The sequence below is a fragment of the Bos indicus x Bos taurus genome, chromosome 21 (genome assembly GCF_003369695.1).
Source record: "Bos indicus x Bos taurus breed Angus x Brahman F1 hybrid chromosome 21, Bos_hybrid_MaternalHap_v2.0, whole genome shotgun sequence".
Taxonomy (NCBI): Eukaryota; Metazoa; Chordata; class Mammalia; order Artiodactyla; family Bovidae; genus Bos; species Bos indicus x Bos taurus.
Genome location: NC_040096.1, coordinates 20,067,249 through 20,088,437, shown reverse-complemented (window position 1 = coordinate 20,088,437; position 21,189 = coordinate 20,067,249). Strand labels below are relative to the sequence as shown.

General features: G+C 42.3%; 1 long non-coding RNA gene across 3 annotated transcripts; it reads left to right on the top strand.

Moving 5' to 3' along the window:
* The first annotated feature begins 245 nt into the window (after positions 1-245).
* Positions 246-10,036, top strand: LOC113879912. Of its 3 annotated transcripts, none has more exons than XR_003507517.1 (5): positions 247-577; positions 7,298-7,362; positions 8,055-8,209; positions 8,333-8,559; positions 9,939-10,036. It is a non-coding gene; the product is annotated as an uncharacterized LOC113879912 (long non-coding RNA). The 3 variants fall into 3 exon arrangements; XR_003507518.1 differs by having other exon boundaries at positions 249-577; positions 8,383-8,559; XR_003507516.1 differs by having other exon boundaries at positions 246-577; positions 8,055-8,559.
* The last annotated feature ends 11,153 nt before the right edge of the window (positions 10,037-21,189 follow it).

The window sequence follows — 21,189 nt, the reverse complement described above, 5'->3', positions numbered from 1 at the left end:
TGGCCTGTCTCGACTCCACCCCAATCCAGCCCTGCACTCAAGTCTACTCAGGTTCCAGGAATGAGTTATCAGCCCAAGTTAAGGAGGTGGCAGGGTATAAACTAGTAATTCCTTTTCTTTAATCTCATGGGTAGCTGTGCTGGGACAGTTTTCCGGTTTGTGCTTGTTGGCAGTGTACAGCCACCTGAGTCAGTTGTGACATACAGACAGCATATCTGTTGTTTCCTTCAATTCTTTTCCATAGAGGATATTGCACAAACTCAAGTAAAGTTCCGTGTGATGATCCTCGGGTCCTTGTGGAGTGTCTATTAGAGATACAGAGTTTCTGCACAGTGGATGGAAGGAAGGAGATAAAGCCTTTATTTATTTATTTATTTTGGTTTGCTTTGTCTGTGTTGGAAATCTCAGTCTCTTTTTGTCTTGTACATTAGTTCCTGTACCACCTTTTTTATTTTGCCCAGAATGGACTCATATGCTATGGCCTTTCTCTGTCTGGCTTCACTTCGTGTGTGACCTTCAAGGTCCATCCCTGTGGCTGCAGGGGTGTTATTTCAGTTTCAGTGGCAGTTTCTCTGGGGTGAGTAACAGTGCATTATCTACACGTACCACATCTTTTTTAAGTTTTAGCCTGTGGGTGACGTCTTGCTGGTTCTGTGTCTTGGCTATTGTAAGGAGTGCTGCAGTGAAGGTCAGGGTGCATGTGCATATTTGAATCTTGTTTTTCTCAGGATATCAGCCCAGGGTGGGAACGTCAGATCCTAGGGTTAGCTGTCTCAAGGGGCTGTCTCTACCCCACCCTAGTTTTTCCTTCCTCTCTTACTTATCGTTTATCTTTTTTTGGCCAGATGTGTGTTTCAAACCTTACCAAATTTTTGGGGGGTTGTTTGGTATAATTTGAGTACAGATCCGTTATCTGATATGTGGTTTGAAAACAGTTTCTTCCAGTTTGTGGTTCATTTTTTGATGTTCTGAATAAGGTGTTTCATAGAGTAGAAGTTTTAATTTTTATAAATAATTTTATAATTTTTAATTTTCTGAGGAAGTTTTTTATTTTCTGAGGAAGGTTTTAACTTCCTGAAGAAGTTTTTAATTGTATGAAAGTGAGTAGTTCTATGAATATTATTAATTATAAAAGATTTTAGGAATGTCAATAGTTTTATAAATTTATTCAATTTATAGAAGTTATGCAAATTTTGATATTCATTTTATGAAAATTATCAATTTTATGGAAGTTTTAATTTTATAGAAATTTTCAATTTTATGGAGGTATTTAATTTTATGGAAGTTATTAATTTTGTGGAATATCTGTGTAGTGATATAAATATTTACCTACAGAGAGATATAAATATCTATCTACCTAGACATGTAAACATCTATCTACAGAGAGATAAACAATTCTCTATATATTATATAAATATCTATGTACACATCTGTTTATATTTTTTGGCCAGGTGTGTTTTTCAATCTTTATCAAATTTTAAGGAGCTGTTTGATACAATTTGAGTACAGATCCTTTCTTGATTGAGTACAGATCCTTTCTCTGATATGTGTTTTGGAAATAGTTTCTTCCAGTCTGTGGTTCATCACTTGGTTTTCTGAATAAGGTGTTTCAGTCATGCATGCAGTCACCATCCACAGTACTTTTGGAGCCCAAGAAAATAATATCTGCCACTGTTTCCATTTCTTCCCTGTGTGTTTGCCATACAGTGATTGGACCAGATACTATGATCTTAGTTTTTTGAATGTTGAGTTTTATTCCAGTTTTTTCATTTTCCTCTTTCACCTTCATCAAGAGGCTCTTTAGTTCCTCTTCACTTTCTGCCATTAGGGTGGTATCATCTGCATATTTGACATTGCTCACATTTTTCCTAGAAACCTCATTTCTAGCTTGTGATTTCATCCAGCCCAGCATTAATATGATGTACTCTGCATAGAAGTTAAATAAGCCATGTAGCAAGACACATCCTTGACATACTCCTTTCCCAATTTTGAACCAGTCTATTGCTCCATATCCAGTTCTAACCTTTGCTTCTTGACCTGCATACAGGTTTCTCAAGAAGCAGGTAAGGTGGTCTGGTCCTCCAATCTCTTTAAGAATTCTCCAGTATGTTGTGATTCACATAATCAAAGGCTTTAATTCTTTTTTAAGTTTTAAGTTTATGAAAGTTTTTAATTTTATGATATAAAAATAGATACCTATATTTTATGACATATATACCTATATTTTTGCATATGAGATATGTTCCTACATTGTCATATGAGATATATACTAATATTTTCATGTGGCATACATACCTATATTGCCATATATGAAATGTATAACTTTATTTTCATATATGAAATACACATGGAATACTACTCAGCAGAATAGCAAAATAAAAATGGGAAAGTTTTAAAAACAGGAGATGCCATCAAGAAACAGGTTTTGATGAGATTTTTAAAAATCACGTAAAATTGTTTTACTCTTGATTTTTGCTTTACAAAGAACTTATCAGTCAGGTCAAGCCATTTAATATAACTATAGGATAAATATGCTTTTTTTAAAACTTAAGTTGCTTCTGTCAATGTTCTCTGACAAAACATTTTATTTTCATTATTTTTCATGCCTACAAATTGATTTCAGTTCACAATGCCCTATAAGTAGAAGTCATTTAGCAATCTTCTAGCTTCAGATTAAGACTTTTGTATGTATTAAGATGTAAGACAGTATACTTGATTTGGAAGGGTTATCTTCAGTCTCTAAAAGCATTACTCAAAAGGCACAATGGTTTTCATTATGGTCCCTGGACTGGTATTTGCAAATCTACTAAATCAGAAGCTCTGAACTGCCGTCTGATGATTTTAGTAAATAAGCGTCCAGGTGAATCTGAAGCACTAAAGCAAACTGACTTTTGAGAACTTCAGTTTTCAGTTTTTGCGCTGAAAATCCTGGCAAAATACACTTTTACCAAGCCCCAGTTGTAAGAATTAGTATCATTAGAAGTTATTGTAAAATTTTCGTCCTTTTGGTTAAAGAACAATAGCAAAGGAGTGTACTCTGCAAATATATGTATGTATATTTTCATATATGAAATATATACCTATGTTTTCTTATATGAAATATATACCTAGGTTTTCATATGTGAAATATATACTGAGTACTGCTCAGTTAATAAAAAGATTAAAATAATGGCATTTTCAGCAGTATAATCCTAGAGATTATCATAATAAGTGATATAAGTCAGAAAGACAAAGAGAAATCCCATATAATATCACTTACATGTAAAATCTAAAGTATAACACCAATGAACTTATCTATGAAATGGAGACAGACTCATAGATATGGTTACCAGTTACCAGTGGGAGGGGCAAGATAGGTATAGAGGATTAAGAGATAGAAACTATGTATAATATCCATAAAGTATAAGGATATATTATACAGCATGAGGAAATATAGCCTTTATTTGTAATACCTTTAGATGGAGTATAATCCATATAAATATTGAATCACTATGTTGAATATCCAAAACTAATATAGTATTGTAAATAAGCTGTACTTCAACTTAAAAAAATGTTGATGGCTATCTACAAAAACAATAAAGTAGTCAAAAATTAAAAAATAAGTGAAATAAAAATGGGAAATTGCTAAAAATAGAAGATTCCATCAAGAAATTAATTTTGATGAGAATTTTAAAAATCACCTAAAATAGCTTTACTGTTTTAATTCTTGCTTTTCAAGAACTTATTAGTCCAGTCAAGCCAATTAATCTACCTAACACTAAACCTTACCAAGCTAAGGGCGGTAAGCACATTTGGTCACCATGTTTTTCCAAGAAGCCTCTAGTTGGCAAAGGTTTTTTTTAACTTTAACCTTTCTTGTCACTAATTGTAGCTATTTCAGGAGCAATATTGTTCTGGTGGCAATATCACGTGGTATAACAGGTCCTAAGATCACATTACCAAGGGTTTTCTTTTTAACTGAGCAACTTTTTAAAAAGTCGTGCTGTGCTTCATCCTGTCGGTGTTAAATTCTCATTGGAGAGGAAGTCACTTGTGACGCTGCTAGCCCCAGAGCCTCCTGCTCTCATCCTAAAGTGCACCTGTGCTGCCGTATTAGGAGTCTGGGGTCTGCAAAGTGAAGAGATTACCGTGTTGAAGGAGCTGGGAAGTGGCCTGTTTGGAGCGGTCCCTCTGGGCAGGTGGGAGGGGCAGTATAATGTTCTGTTAAGGTGATCAGGGAGCGCTCCATGTCAGAAGATGAGGCCCAGACCATCAGGTAAGTTTCTTCTGGGGAATCATGGTTTAGCCCTCACCATGAGAGCACGTTCATGCAAACAGGTCTGTGGGTAACATCTCTAAGGCCTGAATCAAGAGTCCACAAATCATAGAATATACAATGGAATAGTACTCAGCCGTAATAAATGAAATAATGCCATTTCATCAACATGAATGGACCTAGAGGTTAGCATATTAAGTGAAGGCACAGACAGACAAATAGCATATGATATCACTTATGTGTGGAATCTAAACTATGATGCAAATGAACTTCTTGACAAAACAGAAATAGTCTCAGACATAGAAAACAAACTTATGGTTACCAAAGGGGAAAGAGGTGGGGGACAAATTAGGAGTCTGGTATCGACAGATACATACTACTATATATGAAATAGATAAACAAGTCCCTATGAACAGGATGGGGAGCTATAATCAATATCTTGTAATAGCCTAATAATCTGAGAAAGAACATGTATGTGGGTATATTTATATGTATGTATTATATATGCTTATATAAATATATGTAATATATATTATATATATATAATATATATACAATTGAATGACTTTGCTGTACACCTGGAATTAACGTAAAACAAATACTCTTCAATTAAAAATGCACCTGTTTTCGATAGAAAACAAGTCCACATATCATTAATACAAATATTTGAAGTTATAAGTCAATTTAGCACACCTTTACACAAGATTGACTATTCAAACAGAAGTCTTTGGCTGGGGCTGGCTTCATGGGCACAGGTTTGCATGGTGTCGGGGGCTCCTCTTGCACTTAGAAGGGCTCTGTGCTTGGTTTAAGGCTGGCTGTCACCATCCAAATTCTTAATAATTCTTACACAAGAATTCCGACATTTTCATTTTGCGCTGATCCTTCCCAATTATGTAGCTCATCCAGTCTCTGGCAATTGTGCTGTCATCAAACTGGGGATGGGCCTTGATGTCAGAACAGAAAAATCCAGCAGAAACTCCCTGAGGCTCATGGTGTAACCCCTGGGTCCTGGTGTAACTTTAAAACATATATTTTGCTATTGCTGCTGCAGCTGCTAAGTCACTTCAGTAGTGTCCGACTCTGTGCGACCACGTAGACGGCAGCCCACCAGGCTCCGCCGTCCCTGGGATTCTCCAGGCAAGAACACTGGAGTGAGTTGCCATTTCTTTCTCCAATGCATGAAAGTGAAAAGTGACAGTGAAGTCGCTCAGTCGCGACCCCATGGACTGCAGCGTACCAGGCTCCTCCATCCATGGGATTTTCCAGGCAAGAGTACTGGAGTGGAGTGCCATTGCCTTCTCCGATATTTTGCTATTAGAGGGCTGTTAATCCTACAGAATCCTAAAATGTTATTAACAACTCACCTAGTCATACAGAAAGAGGTCAAGCTGTATCACCAGGGCAAACTGTTACACCACAAATGGAATGGTCAGTCTGAGGCCTGAGATGTGGGAAATGTCAGCTGACAAGGTGGTCTCACCATGTGCCCCCTGGGCAGTGACTGAATTTGCTCAAGGAACAGCATTTATTTGCTCAAGGAACAGCAGACCTTGGTCCCAACACAAACCTTCCCTGTATAGGGAGCAATGCAGTTCTCTAAAACTGTTCAAAGATGTGTGTGTGTGTATGTGTGTGTGTGTATGTGTGTGTGTGTGTATGTATGCACGTGCACGCGCGTGTGTGTTAGTTGCTCAGTCGTGTCCAACTCTTTGCAACCCCATGGACAATAGTCCACCAGGACCCTCTGTCCATGGAATTCTCCAGGCAAGAATACTGGGTAGACATTCCATTCTCCAGGAGATCTTCCCAACCCAAGGATCAAATTTGGGTCTTCTGCATTGCAGGCATAACCAAGATCATTGCCTTAAGTAACATGATAATGAATGTCCCCTATAGTTAGACTAGGAAGAAAGGAAATAACTAAATATTCAATAAATCCTCATCTGTGAAAATAATGGTCAAGTTGACAGGTTACACTTAACGTACTTCACATATCTGAAAATTAAAGAATCATCCTGTAATGCTCCTCATTGTTAATTATTAGAGAAATGCAAATCAAAACTTCAGTGAGGTACCACCTCAAACTGGTCAGAATGGCCATCATTTAAAAAATCTCCAAATAACAAGTGTTACAGAGGATGTGGAGAAGAGGGAACCCTCCAGTAGTGTTGGTAGGAATGTTAATTGGTGCAGTCACTGTAGAGAACAGTATGGCAGTTCCTCAAAAAAAAAAAAAAAAATAGTTACCATATGATACAGCAATCCCACTCCCAACCATACAGACTAAGCTATAATTTGAAAAGATACATGCAGTATTCTAAAAGAATTTGTGCATACAAGCTGCAGATCTGAGAAGAAACCTTTACTCTCACATCTGAGACATCAAATTTGTCTTCACATATTGCTTGCTACATGGAGACCCTTGGTTCATACTCCATGTAATCACATTCTGTCATAGTTTGAATCTGTCCAATTTGAATTTTAGGATGTGGTTTCTCTCCAGCAGCTTAGGAGCATTCCCTTTTCTCCAGGCCCTGTTACTCTGGCATGACATTTCAAACCTCAAAACTGTTACTTGTTGCTATGAGCATCAATTTCATTTTAGCTCAGTTTGAACAGAGAAGCAAAAAATCAGGGGGGCCTATGTTTTCTGTTTTCATCATGGAGAAAAATGAAACTGTTAGAAGAAAAATTCCTGAAGCTCATGTGATCTTTGTCACTAATTGTTGGCAGGGGTTTTCTTTTATTTTAAGTGTGACCCTTCATTCATATAATAACAAATAACAGAACTAGAAGAAAGTAGTTTGAAAAGATGGCTTGAAAATCTGAACCGAAGGAAACAATGAAAACCGCAAAGATCAGGGTGCCAAGCTTTTAAGAATATTTTAGGTGTGCAAACAGTAATTAGTATGCTTGCGATTTCAACAATATATTTTTATTCTGATAAGGAATGTATTTTTTCAGAAGATTTCCAGCATGGCCACCTCCTGCTGGAAGCTGGGATGCTGGAATCAGGCCTCTTCCTGTCTGTCTTTACAGGACACTGGGCTGCACTCTGAGAAGTTCCTGTTGCTCCCCTGACCATCATGTGGCCAGAGAAATTGGTAACGTTGTTGTTTTGCCTGTTGAAATGTGTAATAGGACAGATTCTTTCGGTTTCCTGATGTGGGTGAAGTGTGGAGCCCAGTGATGACTTCTTCCTAGTTCCCACACGAGGGTGAGCCCCCATCGGATGATGAGAGACCCTGCATGTGTGACCTGTGCCTCCTGGGAGACCAGCGCTAAACTAGTTTGAACCTGACCAAGTTCTGTCTACATGGTAGATTTAGCCCTCTATAAGTCCTATCTACATGATGATGTTTAGATGAGACTGTGCTTTCTGAAGGAAAGTTACAGGCTCAAAATAGCCTGGAGTTAAACTCCCCTCTGGTCCTCCCCACCATTCTATGCAAAACAAAGAACTCTCTCACCCAAAGGAAAAAATGGACATTAAGGTTGGTTACAACCAGCTCCCAGCCAGTCCAGCCTCTGGCCGATCTCCAGAATTCCTTGCCCCAGCCATTTAAGAGATATCTACTCTGAACAACCTTGGAGAAGAACAGGCCCCCTTAAGACAGTAGATTTCCACATATATGCCTATACATACCTGCTCTTTTCTTGGGTTAGTGTAGCAGCTCACTAATCTGACTGCTGCCCCTTCTCACCTCATTAAAGGTGATCTGTTCCTGTAAAGTGCTGGTCTCCTTCTTTTTCTGAACCTCGCCTTCTCTAACTCCATTCCCTACACTTTCTGCAGTGAGAACATTTAGACCTGACCTTGTACTCTCTGCACTGGGACATGGAGACCCGGGTGGAGGCCTGGTCTGGCTTCTGTCCTAGAAAACTCCATGCTTGCATCTGAATGTCAGTGCTCAGCTGTCTGGGGTCTGGAGCTGAGGAGGCCTTCTCTAGGTAACCGTGCTCTTCTCTGAGTGGGGTTCCATGGCCCTTCTGGGGGGCCTGCCAGGTTCAGCTTCCCTGGGGCTCCTGGAGACCCCTCAGGTGGGCTACCTGGTAATTATTCCAATTTTCCAGCACATTCGGGTTGAGTAGAGAAGCAGGTTCACCTGGTGAATTGGTTCCAGGGCACAGGGATCGGGCATAAAGTCAATGGGCAGCAGGTGAGGCTGCGGCTGTGAACTCCTTCCAGTCGACTCTCTCCTCCGAAGAGAACAGAGCTGCCCCTCGTCTTTCAGCCCAGCTCTCCTGTGTTTTCTCAGCACCTCGTCGGGACAAGAAAGACAGAGCCCGCCAGAACCAAGGTACTGTATTTAACTCCAGCATGAGCTTCCAAACCAGTAAAAAAAAAAAAAAAAAATCACACAGAACCAAAGTGAAAACAGGAGGGGCCTGACTTCTCAGGGACAATTGAGGGGAGAGGAGACAGACCCTGCACTTCTTTCTAGGGTCCCGGGGGTCCCACAGACCTGGCTCGTTTACCCACTGGGGTCTGGCTGACCACAGCCATGGTGTCCTGATCGAGGGGGCACGTGACCCGAGGTGGGGTTCTGGGGACTGTGTGAGTCTCACCCCCTCTGCATGGGTCAGGATCACGTATGTGGGGAGACCACACACACAAAGACAAGAAAAAGGGAAGGATACATGAGAGCTTCACTTGTGTTTAGGAATCAGTACTTTATGGAATTCACTTTATACAGGCTGTGCCTGTTTGCCTTTTTACCCCCGCGAGGTTCACCCTCCCTGGGGCTCCTGGAGACTCCTCAGGAGACTCCTCAGAGACACGACACCCTAACCAAGGGTCGTGGGACCCCAGGTGCAGGCTCTGGGGATTGTGTGGGTCTCACCCCATCCACGTGGGTCGGGATCCTGTGTACACAGAGGCCGTGTATCTGCTGTGTGCCTGCAGTGTGTCTTGTCACCTCGGAGATTCCCAACATCTGAATTGAGGGTGTTGCCTGATTAACCTGTGGTCCCTTTTCTTCTCTTCACGTTGTCACATTCACGTGAGGTCAGGCGCCTTTGAGTGGGTTGCTGCTCTGTGTTCTGCTGAGTGACAACCTTTGCTGTCAGATTAATGTCATATCATTCTATGCTATGCTAAGTCGCTTCAGTCGTGTCCTACTATTGCGACCCCAGAGACGGCAGCCCACCCGGCTCCCCCGTCCCTGGGATTCTCCAGGCAAGAACACTGGAGTGGGTTGCCATTTCCTTCTCCAATGCATAAAAGTGAAAGTGAAGTCGCTCAGTCGTGTCCGACTCTTAGCGACCCCATGGATTGTAGTCTAACAGGCTCCTCCATCCATGGGATTTTCCAAGCAAGAGTACTGGAGTGGGGTGCCATTGCCTTCTCCATATCATAGCATATCACATGTCTAATTCATAGGTCACCACTGCCTGGTTTCCCCTTCACCAGTCTCATAGGTCACCACTGCCTGGTTTCCCCTTCACCAAGCTCAAGTATTTTAATTGTTATTGGTTTTTCATGTTATTGGTTTTCATGGTGTTGTTACAGAAAATGGCCACAAGGCGGCATCACTTCTCCACGCTACAATGTTTATTTCTTTATTCTGTAATTTTCTTGTAATTTTATATCGGAACATAGTTGATTTCTGATGTTTTTGTTTCAGGTGTACAAGAACTTGATTCAATTATACATAGATGTGTATCTGTTATCTTTCAGGTCCTTTTTCACGTTTAGGTGATTCAGTTCCGTTCAGTCGCTCAGTGGTGTCCAACTCTGCGACCCCATGAATCGCAGCACGCCAGGCCTCCCTGCCTGTCCATCACCAACTCCCGGAGTTCACTCAAACTCATGTCCATCGAGTCGGTGATGCCATCCAGCCATCTCATTCTCCGCCGTTCCCTTCTCCTCCTGCCCCTAATCCCTCCCAGCATCAGAGTCTTTTCCAATGAGTCAACTCTTCACATGATTACAATGTGTTCAATAAACTTCTGGATCATCTATCCGACACGAATTAATGTGTATATGTTAACTCCAAGCTTTCAATTTCTCCTGCCTGTATCTGGAGGTTGGGGGCTCTGCAGAAAGGAAGAGATACTCCAGGTTGGTTTTGGAGGTATACTGCCTGCCACATGCTCCCAGCTCCCTCAGCTCCTGGACTCTGCAGCCTTGGGACGCAAGCCAATCTGGCTTCAGGGATGTGACACCAGCCCGGTCACTATTGCCTGGAGGGAATAGAGTTAGCATTTTTTCCCATTTTTTTTTCTTTCTGTTTTTAATCAATTATTTGAACTAGAGTTTTTAGGTGAATTAAAATCTTGTTTTTGTTTTTTTTTTTTCCCCTTTCCTTTTCAATCTACCGCAACTGGTTCACTTCCATATAGATGTATACGCTTTTGGGGAGGTTCTTTTTCTATATAGGTAATTACATAGTGTGGTGTAAGATTCCTTGTGTTACACAGTGGGTCCTGGTGTCTTACTTTAGAAATAGTTATGTGCATATGTTAGTCTGAAGCAGCTCATTTCTCCCTGCCCCACATCTTACATTCTTGGTGACTGGAGATTTCCCTTCTAAGTCTCTGAGCTGTGTCTCTTAGAAAGAGTTCACTTGTATCCATTTTCAGATTACACCTGGAAGTGATCATGTGATACTTGCAGCTGCCTGTCTCCCTTACTTCACTTGGGATGACCACGCCTCCTTCCTTTTCTGTGGCTGGATTCCGCGTTATATCCTCCTTTTTCTGGTGGAGGTACGCTGCACTGTGAACATGAACCCACCTCTGTCTCCATTCATGTGTGGTCCTATAATTAGCTGCTTCCTGTCTTGGCTGCTGTACCTTGTGGGGTCAAAATTACATAGGTACACTTCTCTATTAAAGTTTGGGTTGTCTCGACCCAGCCGCCTGGACCCCACCCCAGTCCAGACAAGAGACCCAAGTCTGCCCAGGCTCCAGGGATGGGGTAGCAGCCAAAGTCAGGGAAGTTGGAGGGAATAAACTAGGCATTACTTTTTTATTCCGTTTCTTTAACCTCATGTCTATGCTGTGCTGGAGTATAGTCGATTTCCGCCTGATTCAGTTATGACATATACATGCAGCGTATCTCTTCTTTTTTAAATTCTTTTGCTTAAGAGCTTATTGCAGAAGGTTGAACCCGTGCTGAACATTAGGTCTTTGTGGAGTATCTGTTAGAAATACAGATTTTTTTTTGTATATGTGGAAGGAAGGAGATAAGCTTATATAAGATAAGATATATTAAAATTACTGGTACAGCTTTCTGTGTACATATTGCTGCTGTTTAGTTGATAAGTTTTGTCTGACTCATTTTGCCCCTACAGTCTGCAGCACACTAGCTTCCCTGTCCTTCACTATCTTCTGGAGTTTCCTCAAATTCATGTCCATTGAATCAGTGATGCTGTCTAACCATCTCATCTTCTGCCTCTCTCTTTTCCTTTTGCTTTCTATCTTTCCCAGCATCAAGGTCTTTTTCAACGAGTCAGTTCTTCACATCAGGTGGCCAAAATATCAGAGCTTCAGCTTTAGCATCAGTCCTTCCAATGAATATTCAGAACTGATTTCTCTTAGGATGGACTGGTTGGATCTCCTTGCAGTCCAAGGGACTCTCAAGAGTCTTCTCCAGCAACACAGTTCAAAAGCATCAGTTCTTCAGCGCTCAGCCTTTATGGTCCAACTGTAACATCTGTACGTGACTATTAGAAATACCATGCTGCTGCTGCTGCTAAGTCGCTTCAGTCGTGTCCGACTCTGTGCGACCCCATAGACGGCAGCCCACCAGGCTCCCCTGTCCCTGGGATTCTCCAAGCAAGAACACGAGTGGGTTGCCATTTCCTTCTCCAATGCATGAAAGTAAAAAGTGAAAGTGAAGTTGCTCAGTCATGTTCAACTCTTAGCGACCCCATAGACTGAAGCCTACCAGGCTCCTCTGTCCATGGGATTTTTCCAGGCAAGAGTACTGGAGTGGGGTGCCATTGCCTTCACCCAGAAATACCATAGCTTTGACTATAGAGATTTTTGTCAGCAAAGTGATTGTCTGTTTTTCAAAACGCTGTCTAGGTTGGTCATAGCTTTTCTCACAAGGAGCAAGTGCATCAAAAATAACATTAAATAAAGTATTTTTTCAGAGAACACTGACAAAAGCAACATAACTTTCAAAAAACCATATTTATTTTGTAGTTAGATTAATTGGCTTGACCTGAATGATTTGTGAAGCAAATTTTAAAAGACTAAAACTACTTTATATGATTATTTAAAATCTCATCAAAATTAATTTCTTGATAGAATCTCCTATTTTAAAAAAATACCCAGTTTTATTTTGCTAACTTTTTTTGTTGATTATTTTTTGTGTTTGTAGCTAGCCATCAACTGTATTTTTTAACTGAAGTACAGTTGATTTACATTCCTATGTTTGTTTTGGGTGTGCAACATAGTGATTCAATATTTTTATGGAATATACTCTATTTAAAGGAATCACAAAATAATGACTGTATTTCACTCTGCTGTAGTAGCTTATTTCTTTTACGGATAGCAGTGTGTGTCTCTTATTCCCCTACCCCTATCTTGCCCCTCCCACCTCCCTCTCTGCACTGCTGACTTAGTCCTCTGTACAGTGAGTCAGTTTCAATGCAGGAGACACGGGTTCGCTCCCTGGGTCAGGAAGATCCCCTGGTGGAGGAAATGGCACCCCACTCCAGTATTCTTGCCTGGAGACTCCCATGGGCAGAGGAGCCTGGTGGGCTACACAGTCCATGGGGTCGCAACAGAGCTGGACACGACTGAGCGACTGAACAACAACAGCACCTGTTTTGAGGTGTATATATTGACCTGAACCAGCTAATTCCCCTCGTCCCCCCTCCACATTTCTTTCTTGGTAACCCTAAGTTTCTTTTCTAAGTATGTTAATCTGCTTCTCTTTTGTAAAGAAGTTCATTTGCATCCATGTTTTGATTACCTAGAAGTGACATCATACGATACTTGTCTGTCCCTGTCTCCTTTACTTCACCTGGAATGATCATCTTGATTTTCTTTTCTGTGGCTGGCCTTGGAATTATTTCCTACTTCTTTATGGTTGAGAAATATTGCTTTGGGTATATGGACCCCACCGTGTATCCATTCATCTGTAATTTCATCAATTAGCTTGCTTCCCAGACTTGGCTGTTGTACCTTGTGGGGCCGAGACTGCAGGCGTTCCCTTGGCTTTTAAATTTTTGAATTTCTCCAGATTTATGCCCAGACATGGGCTTGCTGGGTCCTGAAGTACTTCTGTTATTTTTTAAATGAACCTCCATGTGTTCTCCCTACCGGATGAACCTATGTACATTACGATCAACAGTGCAGGAGGGTTCCCTTGTCTCCACACCCTCTCTGGCATTTATTCTTATAAAATAATTTTATTTATTCATTCTTCTGGTTGCACTGGGCCTTAGTTGCTGAGCGCAGGCTTCCTCTGTCTGCAGCGAGCGGGGCTACTCTCTAGCTTCACTGTGCAGCTTCTCCTTGAGGTGCCCTCTGGCTGCAGAATGTGGGCTCCAGAGCACCGGGCTTCTGTCTCCTGCATTTGCAGGCGATTCTTAACCATGGCACCACCAGGTAAGTCCTAGCATTTTTTTTCTAGCATTTATTCTTTAAGATGTTTTGAAATGGCCATTCTGACCAATGTGAGTGCTTAGCTTATTGGACTTTGAGTCTTTCTATAATTAGTGATGCTGAGCATCTTTTCATGTGCCCAAGTGCAATCTGCAGGCCTTCCTCTGAGAAATATCATCTTCAATCTTTGGCCCATTTTATTCTTGGGTTGTATTTATTTTTGATATTGAGTTGCATGAGCTGTTTGTATGTTTTGGAGATGAATTCCTTGTGGGTGTCTTGGTTTGCAAATCTTTCTTCCCATTCTGAGGGTTGTGCTTGTCTCTTGTTTAGGGTTTCCTTTGGTAGGCAAATGGTTTTAAGGTTAATGAAATCCCATTTTCTGATCTGTGGTTTATTTTTCATTGTTCTGAGAGGTAGATCCACAGCAGACTTCCTGCATTTTATGTCAAATCATGTCCTGTTTATATTTTTCTCAAGAATTTCATAGTATCCATCATTGCCTGTAGATATTTACACCATATTTATTTTGTGTACGGTGTTAGGAATTTTTCTAACTTCTTTCTCATTTTCATGTCTGAAGGAACCCTCACTGCGTCCTCCACAGTGGCTGTTACCAATTTCCATCCCAAGCATCAGTGGAGGAGTGTTCCCCTGTCTGCACAGCCTCTCCAGCACTTATTGTTTGTGGAGTGTTTGGCAATGGCCATTCTGACCAGTGTGATGTGATGCCTTGCTGTAGTTCAGATTTGCATTTCTCTAATATTTAACAATGTTGACATCATTTCATGTGATTTTTTTGAAAAGGGTGTGAGTTAAACTTATATCTTGAAATTGGCTTCTTTAATGCCTGCCTTATTTTGAATTATTTTTCCATGGCCACCCATAAAACATTTCTCTAGGGCATGTATTTAATTTTTTGGAGCTCCTGGATCCTTGTGAATATTAAATGTCCAGCAGCACAGCTCTTCATGGTGTTATTACAGAAAATGTCCATAAGGCGGCAGCACTATTTCTTGCCTGCTGCTGCTGCTGCTGCTAAGTCGCTTCAGTCGTGTCCGACTCTGTGCGACCCCATAGACAGCAGCCCACCAGGCTCCACCGTCCCTGGGATTCTCCAGGCAAGAACACTGGAGTGGGTTGCCATTTCCTTCTCCAATGCATGAAAGTGAAAAGTGAAAGTGAAGTCGCTCAGTCGTGTCCGACGCTTCGTGACCCAATGGACTGCAGCCTACCAGGCTCCTCTGTCCATGGGATTTTCCAGGCAAGAGTACTGGAGTGGGTTGCCATTGCCTTCTCCTCAGGCAAACTGAGCCTTTGGGAAAGTTGGCTTCCAGGGCTGTGAATTAGAGAGGAATGTGCCAGGGTCTCCCTTCTTCCCCTTAAGGCTTCACCCCTCCCCTGGAGACTCCTCCCATTCTGGGGCACTGCTCCCTGCTGAGGTGCCTAGGAGGCTGCACTCTCAGGAAGGAGGCTTCAGCTGGGGACCCCAGCACCAGGAAACCTGGAGGAAGGTGACTTTTCCAAGGTCCTTGTGGCCAGAGGGTCAAGCCACCATCCTTTGGGTGCACTAGGGTCTATGGTCCCAGCCAGAGCAAACCGGATGCTACCGGCTTAGGAGCAGGCTCAGTTAAGGGCACTCACCCTAACTGTCTCAGCCCCTCTCCTGCCCAGTCATGGGACTCAAGCCTGGTCAGGTTCCAGGTACAGCAAGCGGCCCACATCAGGGAGACCAGAGCGAATAAAAAAGGCATTACTCTTTTCTTTAATATCATGCTGATGAAATGCTGACCTGTATTTGATTTGCAGTGCTGTGCTTGCTGTCAGTGTACAGGCTCCTGATTCAGTTATGACGTGTACATACAGCATATCTGTTCCTTTTTCACTTCTTTGTCATAGACGTTATTGAACAAGGAGAGTAAGCTCCCTATGCTGAACATTCTGTCCTTCTGGAGCATCTATTTTGACTCTATGTGACCCCAAGGGCTGAAGCCCAACAGGCTCCTCTTTCCATGATTTCCCAGGCACAAATACAGAGTGGGGGGCCATTCCCTTCTCCTGGGGATGTTTTGACCCAGGGTTGAACCCAGGTCTCCCTCATTGCTTTCATATTATTTATACTTTGAGCCACCAGGGAAGCCCACAGTATCTATTAGAGATACAGATATTTACGTATGTGGAAGGAAGGAGATAATCCTTTGAATTATCTATTATGAGTACAGATTTATGTGTATATGTTAGACATATGGATTTGTGTGTACCTGTTAGACATACAGATTTCTGTGTATATGTGGAAGGAAGGAATAAGGAATGAAGGAATAAGGAAGGAGGGCAGGGAAGAAAGGAGGTAGTCCTTGTGAATTATCTATTCAGATACCGTTTCTATGTATATGTAGTCCTGAATTCCTAATTCATCCCTGGCCCTTTATGGTTTCTTTTCTTTGGAATTCCTGTTTGTGTTTGAATTTTCAGAGTCTCTGTCTCTGTATTGTATATTAGTTTCTTTATTTATTTTTGTCTAGAAGGAACATCATATTATATTTCCTTCCTCTATTTTCTATTTTCTTCCACTTAGTGTTTGATTCTCCAGCCTCCATCATTGTGGCAAACTGTGGCCTAATTTCATCACTGCAGTGCTGCTTTTCATGGCTTACTAATAGTCCAATGTATTTACCACATTGTCTTTAAGCTTTAATCTGTTACAGGATTTTGTCATTCTGTGTCTTGGCTATTATAAGTAGTACAGCAGTGAATGTTGGGGTGCATGTGTCTTTTTGAATGATGGATTTCTGGGGCTATAGGCCCAGGTGTGGATGTCAGACACGAGGCTTAGCTCTCTTGAGAAGTTTATCTTCTGGCATGCGGAGGCTGCCTTTTCTAGGGGCTGTTGGCGACGTCCATTCCCACCAACCGTGTAGTGGGGTTCAATCATTAACTGGCTGTCTCCCACATTTGCTCTTTGTCGGCCTTTGAGGGTGTCCATTCTGACTGGTGGGATTTGATTTCTTGTCATCATTTTGATAGTCTTTCCTCCTGTAATAATTAGATGCTGAATGGTTTGTCCTGTGGCCATTTTTTCTTTTTTTTTTCCCCCACAAAGGATTTGAGGAAATTTACCCATCGCAATTGACTTCTTGAGTCCGTTATGTTTGGAATTTATTTCCACAATAGCCACCCCAGGGCCTTTCCTGAGGGCAGCTGTCATTAACCACCCCACAGGGCTTTTGAATTGGAGGTACAGGTAAGCGCTGGTGGGCAAGTTGTTGTTACAGGAAATGTCCACAAGGCGGCAGCACTTCATGACAACTCTGGTTCCACCTGCAGTCAGAGCCTGAGGGAAAGTGGACTTTGGGGGCTGTGACTTAGAGTGGAATGTGCCTGAGCAAACACCCAAGGGCTTGTGTCTCACTATTCTTCCTCCTGAAGCTTCTCCCCAGCCCACTACCCTCATGCCTACCTTGCGGACCTGTCCCTGGTGAGGGGCCCAGAAGGCTGCACTCCCTCCTGGGACCCCAGCACCAGGGAACTGGAGATTAGGAGACTTTTTCAAGGTCTTCGAGGTCAGAGGGTCCTGCCACAATCCTTTGGATGCCCTAGGGCGTTAGGAACCAGCCAGAGGAAACCACAAAATACAAGCGTCATAGGGGTTTAAATTAGGAGCACTCTTCCTAGTGTTCGACCCTCCCAGCCCAGTCATAGGAACCAAGCCTCCTCAGGCTCCAGGGATGCGATAGGAGCCCAAGTCAGGGAGGGAAAAGGGAAATGAAATACATACTGCTTTTATTTTCTTTTCTGTAATCTCGTGTCTTTGCCGTGTTAGAATATAGTTGATTTGCGGTTTTGTGCTTGTCATCCATGTACAGCCGCGTTTTTCAGTTATGATGTATACACACAGCATATCTGTGCTTTCTTGGATTTTTTTTCCATAGAGGTTATTGCAGAAGGTAGGGGGAGGTTCTTGTGCTGAACTTCAGATCCTTGTGCAGTATCTATTAGAGATACAGTTTTTGTTTGTTTTTTGCATGAATGTGAAGGAACAAATGAGGGAAGGAGATAATGCACGTAGATTAACTATTACAGATAAAGAATTTGGTGTATGTGTTAGTGCCAACCTCCTCTGAATTCATCCTGGCCTTTTATTAACCCTTTATTTGTGTTTGAATTCTCAGAGGCTCCTTTTGTGTTGTAAATTGGTTTCTTTTTATCTCTTTTTATGTGGCCTGGAAGGTTCTTCCTCTGCTGTTTTGTCTGGCTGATTTCACTTAGTGTATGGTCCTTCAGGGTCCACCCTTGTGGAGCCCTGGACATAATATCACAATTTCAGTGGCACTTTTTTATGGCTGAGTGATAGTCCATGGTAAGTACGTAGCACATCTTGTTTAAGCTTTGAGCTGTGGGTGGAAATTTTGTGTTTCTGTGTCTTGTCTGTGGTAAGCAGTGCTGCGGAGAATGTTGGGGTGCATGTGTCTTGTGAATGATGGTTTTCTCAGGACATAGCCCAGGTGTGGGAATGTCAGACCTAGGCTTAACTATCTTGAAACTTTAATTTCTGGCATGCAGAGACTGTCTTTTCTAGTGACTGTTGCCAGTGTGCATTCCCATCGACCATGTAAGGGGTTCCCTCACCTCCTGGCTCTCTTCTACATTTATTTCCTGTAGACTTGGGTGGATGGCCACTCTGACTGGTGTAGGGTGACATTTGTTGTCATTCTGTCATTCTTCCTGCAGTAATTAGGGGTGCTGAACATCTTGTCTGGTTGCCATTTGGGATAGTTTTTATTTCTTTTTTTTTTTTCATTAAAGGGTGTTAGGAAAATTTACCAGTTGCAATTGGCTTCTTGAAAGTCGGCTGTTAGTAATTTATATGTGCAATATCCACCAGAGAGAGTGGTCAGAGAGTTGGGGCACGATATTTTGGGTGCACTGGAGAATTTGTTCACAGCCAAGCAAACCCGACAGTACAGGTTAAGTGGGGGCTTGGTTAAGGGTGCCCTGCCCAGCTGTCTCTGCCCCCATGCATTCCAGCAGTGGGACCCAAGCCTGCTCAGACTCCAGGGATGGGATAGGAACTCAAGTCAGGGGGTCGGAGGGAACAAAATGGGATTCCTTTTCTTTGACTTTTCTTTAATCTCCAATTTTGTGCCTCTTGTCGGTGGACAGCCATCTGATTCAACTATGACATAAACAGACAGCGTAACTCTCGTTTTGAGGATCCTTTTGCCATAAAGATTATTGCAGAAGGCTGAGGAAAGTTCCATCTGCTGAAAATCATGTTCTTCAGGATATCTATTATTACAGATATTTTGTATTTGTGAAAGTAAGGAAGGGAGGAGATAGTCCTTGTAAATTATCTATTACAGATTTAGTTTTCTGTGTATATGTTAGAGATAGATTTCTGAATATATTTGGAAGGAAGAAAGAAAGGAAAAATATAATCCTTCTTGATTACCTATTACAGATAGAGATTCATGTGTTTTTTTAGTCATGACCGCTGAATTTATCCATATCCCTTTATTGTTACTTTTTGGGGATTGGTTGTTTGTGTTTGTATTCTCAGGGATTTTTTTTGAGTTTTCAATGAGTTTCTTCATGTATTTAAAAACTTTCCCTGTAGGGGTATCATAGTCTTTTGTCTTCTCTGGCTGACGTCACTTAGTGTGTGATCCTCCAAGGTCCATCCTTCTAGTGACTGACGACAGAGTTTAGTAGTTTCAGTGGTGCCTCCTCATAGCTGAGTGACAGTCCATTGTATATGTGCCCCGCATTTTCTTTAGGCTTTCATCTGCCATTGGACATTTTCTCGGGTCTGTGTCTCAGCTACTGTGAGTAGTGCTGCAGTGAACGTGGGGTGCATGTGTCTTTTGGAATGACAGTTTCTTGGCCCAGGTGTGCATATGTCAGATCCTAAGCTTAGCTACTTGGAAAGTGTTTTTTTTCTGGCACGTGGAAACTCTCCTTTCAGTGGCTATTGCCAATGTCCATCCCACTGATTGTGCTGGGTCAGAGAGGGAGGTGTTACTTGTCTTGCCGGCTCTGTACTGCATTTATTGTTTGTGGATTAGTGTGATTAGATTTCTGGCTATTTTCATTGACTTTCCTCCTGTAATAATTAGGGATGCTGAGTATCTTGTCCTGTAGCCATTTGGGGATTGTTTTTTCTTTATTTTCTTCCTTAAATTGTGTGAAGAAAATGTACATGTTGCAACTGGCATCTTGAAAGTCAGTTGTGTTTGGAATTTATTTCTGCAATACCCACCCCAGGACCTTTCCCGAGGGCAGCTGTCATTCCAGCCCCACAGGCCTTGTGAATGGAGGTGCAGAAAGCAAGGTGTTTAAGTTGTAGTTACAGGAAATGTGCACAGGGCGGCAGCACTGTTTCTTGCCAACTCTGGTTCTTCAGGCAAACTGAGCCTTTGGGAAAGTTGCCTTCCAGGGCTGTGAAATAGAGTGAAAGGTGCCTGGGCAAACACCCAAGGCCTTGAGTCTCACTGCTTCTTCCCCTTAAGGCTTCACCCCTTCCTTTCAGATTCATCCCATTCTGGGCCACCGCTCCCTGCTGAGGTGCCTAGGAGCCTGCACTCTCAGAAGGAGGCTTCAGCTGGGGACCCCAGCACCAGCGGACCTGGAGGAAGGTGACTTTTCCAAGGTCCTCGTGGCCAGAGGGTCAGTCCACCATCCCTTGGATGCAGTAGGGGCTATGGTCCCGGCCAGGGCAAGCCAGATGGTACATGTTGAAGAGGAGGCTCAGTGAAGGGCACCCGGCCCGACTGTCTGGACCCCTCTCTACCCACTCATGGGAACCAAGCCTGCTCAGGTTCCACGGGCTGGAAAGCAGCCCAAGTCAGGGAGATCGGAGGGAATAAAAGACATTGCTCTTTTCTTTTGGTTAATCTCACGCAGATGCTACGTTGGCCTACGTTTGATTTGCAGTGTTGTGCTTGTTGTCAGTGAACAGGCTCCGGTTTCAGTTATGACATTTACACACAGCATCTCTGTCCTTCAAGTCTTTGCCATAGAGATGATTGAACAAGGTCAAGTAACCTCCCTGGGCTGAATATTATGTCCTTCTGGTGTATCTATTCTGAGTGTATGCGACACCAAGGACTGTAACCCACTATGTTCCTCTCTCCATGGAATTCTCCAGGCACAAATACTGGAGTAGGTAGCCATCCCCTTCTTTGGGGGATATTTTGGCCCCAGGCATTAAATCCAGGTCTCCATCATTGCCTTCATATTATTTACCCCTTATGTCACCAGGGAAGACCATAGTATCTATTAGAGATAGAGATTATATATATATATATATATATATATATATATAGACACACACACACACACATATATGAAAGGAAGGAGGAAGGAGATAA